Source organism: Arachis duranensis, chromosome 6, assembly GCF_000817695.3.
Source record: "Arachis duranensis cultivar V14167 chromosome 6, aradu.V14167.gnm2.J7QH, whole genome shotgun sequence".
Taxonomy (NCBI): domain Eukaryota; kingdom Viridiplantae; phylum Streptophyta; class Magnoliopsida; order Fabales; family Fabaceae; genus Arachis; species Arachis duranensis.
In genome coordinates, this window is record NC_029777.3 from 67,919,600 (window position 1) to 67,926,396 (window position 6,797).

Here is a 6,797-nt window from a genome sequence, read left to right on the forward strand (position 1 = left end):
AGCTTGCCATGGAAAGGAGTAAGAAGGATTGGATGAAGACAGTAGGAAAGCAGAGAGACGGAAGGGACCCAGCATCTTCATACGCTTATCTGAAATTCCCACCAATGAATTACATAAGTATCTCTATCTTTATCTTTATGTTTTATTCATCATTCATATCCATTTGAGTTTGCCTGACTAAGATTTACAAGGTGACCATAGCTTGCTTCATACCAACAATCTCTGTGGGGTCGACCCTTACTCGCGTAAGGTTTATTACTTGGACGACCCAGTACACTTGCTGGTTAGTTGTGCGAAGTTGTAGTGATCACAATTTCGTCCACCAGTTGGCAAGATGAAGCGAAGAGGTACAAGTCATTGTAAATAAGGTATAAAAGATGATCATATGAAGCTCGGATGGAAACAACTTATAGGTCGGTAAACGTTAGCAAAACAAAATGCATCACAAAAGTATCCTAATTTATGAAAACAACTCAATAATAAAATTAAGTTGAGCACTAAGTAATGGAAAAGGAAAATCCTTGAAAAATCCAAGGTAAAGGCTATCCAAAAAAGCTTTCACAAAAGCCTCTCAAAGAACCTAACAAAAGAGAAAAACCTTTCAAAAACCTTACGATCAAGACCTACGAAGGGAAAATTCAAAAACCTTTCAAAATTTCCCATTACCACTTAAGAGCAAAGGATAAATCCTATTAAAAAGGATAAGTAAATGAAATAACAGTTGTTAAAAAATCCTTTTCAAAAGGATCAATGTTAACAGCAAGCATACCAAAGAAATATTCAAAATGTACATAGAAGTGTTCATAAAAAAGGACCCACAAGCCGGGCCTTAATAGAAATATTAAACAGAGCCAATAAGGGGATTCTGGTCATCAGGCAGAGAGGAAGATGGATTAGCTGCAGAAGTCGGAGGGGTCGGAGGAATCTCTTTGGAGGGCACAACCTCGTGCTGACTCGAAGAACTCGGAGGGACTTTCGAGGAGGTGGCAACTTCTCAGGGAGGAGATTCCACCTAACGTTTCCCAATAGTTTTTAGCTCCGAGTCAGTAGGAGGCCAAGGAGGAAAGATGATCTCCCCCTCAATCACAATTTTGTCAGGGTGAAGGGGAGACAAGTCAAGGTTGGGAGCAAGAACCTGAACCTGATTCTTCAACACTTCAAACACCTCCTTCGTCCCTTCAGCAACTGACTCCTCCAAATCTATATAACTCTTCTTGAGGCCACTTCAACTCCAGATTCTCCCTAAAGACCCTAGCATGATTCTCTTGAGCCTTCTTCAACAACCCCTTAGCCAAAGCACAAGAAGCAGCAGACTCTCTCTCCCTATCTCGAGCCTTGAAGAGCTCGGCCTCCCAACTCATTTTATCCTCTTCCAACCCCTTCTCAGCCTCCCTAAGAGTGGCCACCTCGGCCTGAAGGGCCTCCAAAGAATGTTGTGTAACATTTAGAGGAGCCTTCTCAAACTCTTTAAAGAGGGTAGAGTATACACCAACAGTCCGGATCCCCCCTCGGATTAAGACTTTACGGTAATTTTTGATAGAAGCATCATCCATAGCAATAAAACTATGGGGAAGAATGTGCCTCTCACAAAATTTTACCCCATCAAATCCAGCACCATCAATACTAAGGATGCTGGATTTCAGAGTCTTTCTCTTTTTAGAGGTTGGCTCCGAGAAAGAAGGGACTGGAGGAGTAAGCACTAAAGAAGGAGGTGGAAGAGGAGGAGGAAGAGGAAGTTTTACCGACTTGTTCTGAGAGGAGGACGTCCCTGAATCAGACTTAGTTGGAGAAGATGTATCCAACTTTCTACTTTCCTGCAGTTGAGCAGCTCGGGCACGGGCGTTTCTCTTTGCCTCCTAGACCCTCTGGTACGCTTTAGACCCACTTTTTATTTTTTCTACAAAAATAAATGAAAGGACATCAATAAACAAGTTAGAGAAACAAATAATTTCCTACAAAATTAAAAACAAGGAGGCTACCAAGCTCAGTACGGACATAGCTCGGGGTCTCGAGAAGAAATTTTTTGGTGTCGAGGTTTGGAGCCCGTCCCCAAGCCTCTCAAAAGAATTCGACTACAGCCTCTTCGACTTCATCCAAATCCACCAAATTATATTTTTCAACAGCGGCTGCCTTTATCTAGTACAGTGGGAAGCGATGCTCTTTATTCTCATCTAGAAAAAAAGGATGGCGACCCTCTACGGCTCAGAGTTTGAAAAAGGAATTCTTGAAATCATGAAAGGATTCATCAAAAATAGAAAAAACTTTCCGACCTTGAATGACTCGGAAGGAAATCCATTGTTGCTTATTTTTATTAGAAGTAGCGCTGAAAGGCTTTGTAAGATGAAACAGAAAGAAAAATACCCGTAAAGAAATCGGAAAACCAAGCTCGCGATTGACAAGTTGGTAGATCCCAACAGTTGGAAAGGAGCAACTCTACAGTAAGAAAGGACTTCGGTTTCAAAATCAGAAAAAGGAAACGTCACCCCAAGTCGGGTGAAAATACAACCATACATAAAAATGAAGGGGGAGTCAGAATCTACAACTCTGCCAAAGTAGACTCAGTCCTTTGGGTCAGGACAACTAACTCGTACTTCACCTTGTCCTCCCCAGAACTACAGAGCCTATGGTGCTTTCGAAACTCATCCACAAAAACATTATCTACTAAAGGAATTTTGCAAAGAATTGAGGCATCTACCCATCTCAACAAATCCTCAGGAACCCTCGAAGACATTTTGGAAATGGAGGGACGAGACATCCAGGATGGTATACCTACATTACACAAAAAGAATAAGAACCATTACATACAAGTTCAAAACAGAGGCAGTTTCTTCAAAAAAGCAACCCATAGCCAGAAAGAAATAATCTTTTGAAGAAAAAGCAAAGGTCCCTAGATATATGCAGCACTAAAACGACCTTAAAGATACATAAACTACATAGCATCTCTCAAACACCTAGTCCATCAAGCAGAGATCACAAAAACAATAGGAACACCATAAAAAGTATAGTAGTAAGAAACTAACCTTTCTTTGGGGGAGGAACGAAGGGAGGAGAGCTTTCAACAGGGGAGAAGCAAATGTTTTAAGGCACCAAATGCTGGAAAATGAAAGGGCTGGAGGAAGATGAAGAAAGCGCGAAAGAGAGAAAGAAATTTCACAGAGGAAGACGAAAAAGAACAACGAGAAAAAGGGGGAAAGTATTTATAATGCACTAGGGGTAAAACCGTAAAAAGCCCCACTCATTTAAAGAGTGTGCCGTTACCAATGTAAATACCTGATAAACCATTATTTTATTATTTATAGTGTTTAATTGAGTGGTTTTATCAAGTCTTTCACCCACTTATTCATATGATTAGCGTGATATTACAAGTCCTTCCCAAAATTATTCTATGATTGAAAACTCGCTTCCTAAAGATCTTTTAATTGTATATTTTTATTCTCTTTTATACCATTCGATGCCGTGATCTATGTTTTAAAGTGTTTCAGGCTTCATAGGGCAGGAATGGCTTAAAGAATGGAGAGGAAGATTACAAAAATGGAAGGAACACAAGAAATTGAGGAGATGACCAGCGAGAAGTGACGCGAGCGCATGGCTCACGCAACTGCGCGAAATGGAGGAAATCGAAGTGACGCGCTCGCGTGCCTGATGCGAACGCGTGGATTGGAAGCTGCACGAGTGACGTGAATGCGTGGATGACGCGCACGCGTGGCACGAAAAACGCTGGATGACGCAAACGCGTGGACGACGCGGTTGCGTGACGTGCGTGATCTGCAGAATTTGCAGAAATCACTGGCATGGATTCTGGGCCGCATTTTAACCCAGCTTTCAGCCTAGAAACGGAGATTAGAGCGAGGGAACATGCAGAGACAAAAGACAATTCTCATTCTGCATAATTGCTAGTTTTTAGTTTTTGGGATCTAGAGAGAGAATTCTACCTCTTCCTCTAGGTTTTTCTTTACATTCATAGTTTTAGGATTTGAAGATTTTGCTTTGGTATTTGAGAAGAGTCTACCTCCGGAACTGGTTATTCTAGTTTGTTTACTTACTTTTTACTTACTCTTTCATATCTTTAATTTGTCCAGAGTTACAATTGGATTATTTTTAGAGTTTATTAATACAAATACTATTTTTATTTTTAATTGATCTCTTTGATTATTGTTTATCATGTCTCTTTTTATTTCCCCTTTTAATTTTGTGATGTCTACATTTATGATAATGGAGTAGTTTCCCAACTTGATTGGGAGTTGATTAAAAGGAGAACCTTGAGTTGGAATACTCAAGAGTTCAATTGTAATTGGTTCGTTGTTGGTTGGCTTGTTAGTCACTGACTCTAATCCTTCCCAAGGGAGAGGATTAGGACTTATGAATAGAAGTTGACTTTTAACTTGACTTTCCTTCATTTGTTGAGGGTTAACTAAGTAGAAACAACTACTAATTATTAATTGATCTTGAGAAAATTCCAACAAGGATAGAACTTCCGATTAATCTTCTCCCGGTCAAGATTTTTATTTAAATTACATTAAATTCTCTGATTTAATTTCCTGTTTATCAAACTCAAAAACCTTTTGGAAAACCTCTGATTAATAAAATAGCACATCTTTCTGCAACTCGTTGGGAGACGACCTGGGACTCATACTCCTAGTATTTTATTTCTAAAATTTGTGACAACTCTTTTTGCTAAATTGACAAGTGGATTTTTGCTGGTTAAGAGCTGTACTTGCAACACTATTTTTCTTAATAATTCTTAATCTGCCAATTTTTGCCACGTCAATTTTTGGCGCCATTGCCGGAGAGTTGCAATAGAGTGCTAATTTATTGATTGGAATTTATTTATTCGCATTTTTTTTATTTTGCTACTATGAGCTGCATATTTCTTTCATTGAATGACACGTTCACTACCTGATCCAAGCTTGCAAGTATTTGATCCTGAGATTGAAAGAACTATTTCACGTATAAGGCAAGCTCGGCGTCGGTTAGTCCTCTCCAAGGGCGAATCTGAAACGTCACTTAAGGAAGAAACAAGCTCTTTTTCTACTGATTCGGTTGATTTACGTGCAGGTGACATGGCAGCACCTAGGAGAGTTACTATCCAGGAAGCTGGAGCCCCCGATTTTACACTGCAACCATATCAAGCACATCACCTAGCGGTGGCTGCGGATTTTGAACTAAAGACTGCACTACTCAACTTGATGCCTAAGTTTCATGGCTTACCTGCTCAAGAGCCTATCAAGCACCTTAGGAATTTCTTGGCAGCCTATTCTACTGTCAGGCATGATGGTGCAGATGAAACTTCTATTCTGTTAAAAGCCTTCCCATTCTCTCTTGAGGGAAAGGCGAGAGAGTGGTACTACGCCCAACCTAGAGTGACTGTTGCTAACTGGGATACGCTTAGAAGGGAATTTTTGGAGAAATTATTTCCAGCTGAAGTTATTGATAGATTGAGGAAGGAAATTTCCATGATTGTTCAAGGCAAATATGAGACTCTCCACAAATATTGGGAGCGCTTCAACAATCTTCTGGAAGCATGACCCCACCACATGATTGAGAAGTTAGTGTTGCTTGGCTACTTCACACAGGGCATGAAGCCTCAAGATAAGACCACATTGGAAGGTGCTAGCAATGGGTCTATAAAAAAGTACAAGACCAGTGATGAAGCATGGCAATTGATCAGCGACTTAGCTGAATCTACTAAGAATCACAGGCAGAGGCAAGGCCACTCAAAAGCTATTACAGAGGTATCCTCTATCAAAGAAACTACTGCTCTAACTCAGAGTATATGTGAAATGACCAACTTACTGAAGCAGGTGTAGTTGAGTCAACAACAAGCTCAGTAAGCTCAGCCTTCTCCACCACAGCAAAGCCAACAGTTGGTTCCACAAAGAGTATGCGGGATATGTGCTGATTATAGTCATTATACTGATGAGTGTCCGCAGCTTTAGTAGGAAGACAACTGATGAGCGGATAATTTGTATGCTTTTTGGCATTGTTTTTAGTATGTTTTTAGTATAATCTAGTTAGTTTTGAGTATATTTTTATTAGCTTTTAGCTAAAATTCACTTTTCTGGACTTTACTATGAGTTTGTGTATTTTTCTGTGATTTCAGGTATTTTCTGGCTGAAATTGAGGGTCCTGAGCAAAAATCTGATTCCGAGACCAAAAAGGACTGCAGATGCTGTTGGATTCTGACCTCCCTGCACTCGAAGTGGATTTTCTGGAGCTACAGAAGCCCAATTGGCGCGCTCTCAACGGCGTTGGAAAATAGACATCCTGGACTTTCCAGCAATATATGATAGTCCATACTTTTCCCAAGATTTGATGGCCCAAACTGGCGTGGCAAATCAGCCTCAGAAATTCCAGCGTTAAACGCTGGAACTGGCATGAAACTTGGAGTTAAACGCCCAAACTGGCATGAAAGCTGGCGTTTAACTCCAGAAAAGGTCTCTACACAAAAATGCTTCATTGTTCAACCCAAGCACACACCAAGTGGGCCCAGAAGTGGATTTTTAAGTCATTTACTCATCTCTGTATACCCTAGGCTACTAGTTTACTATTAATAGGATCATTTGACATTGTATTTGCACCTCATGACACTTTACACGTTTTCTTTGTGTACTTTCCACGGCATGAGTCTCTAAACCCCATGGTTGGGGGTGAGGAGCTCTGCTGTGTCTTGATGGATTAATGCAATTACTACTGTTTCTCATTCAATCATGCTTGCTTCCATTCCAAGATAATACTTGTTCTTAACCCGGATGAATGTGATGATCCGTGACAATCATCATCATTCTCAACTATGAACG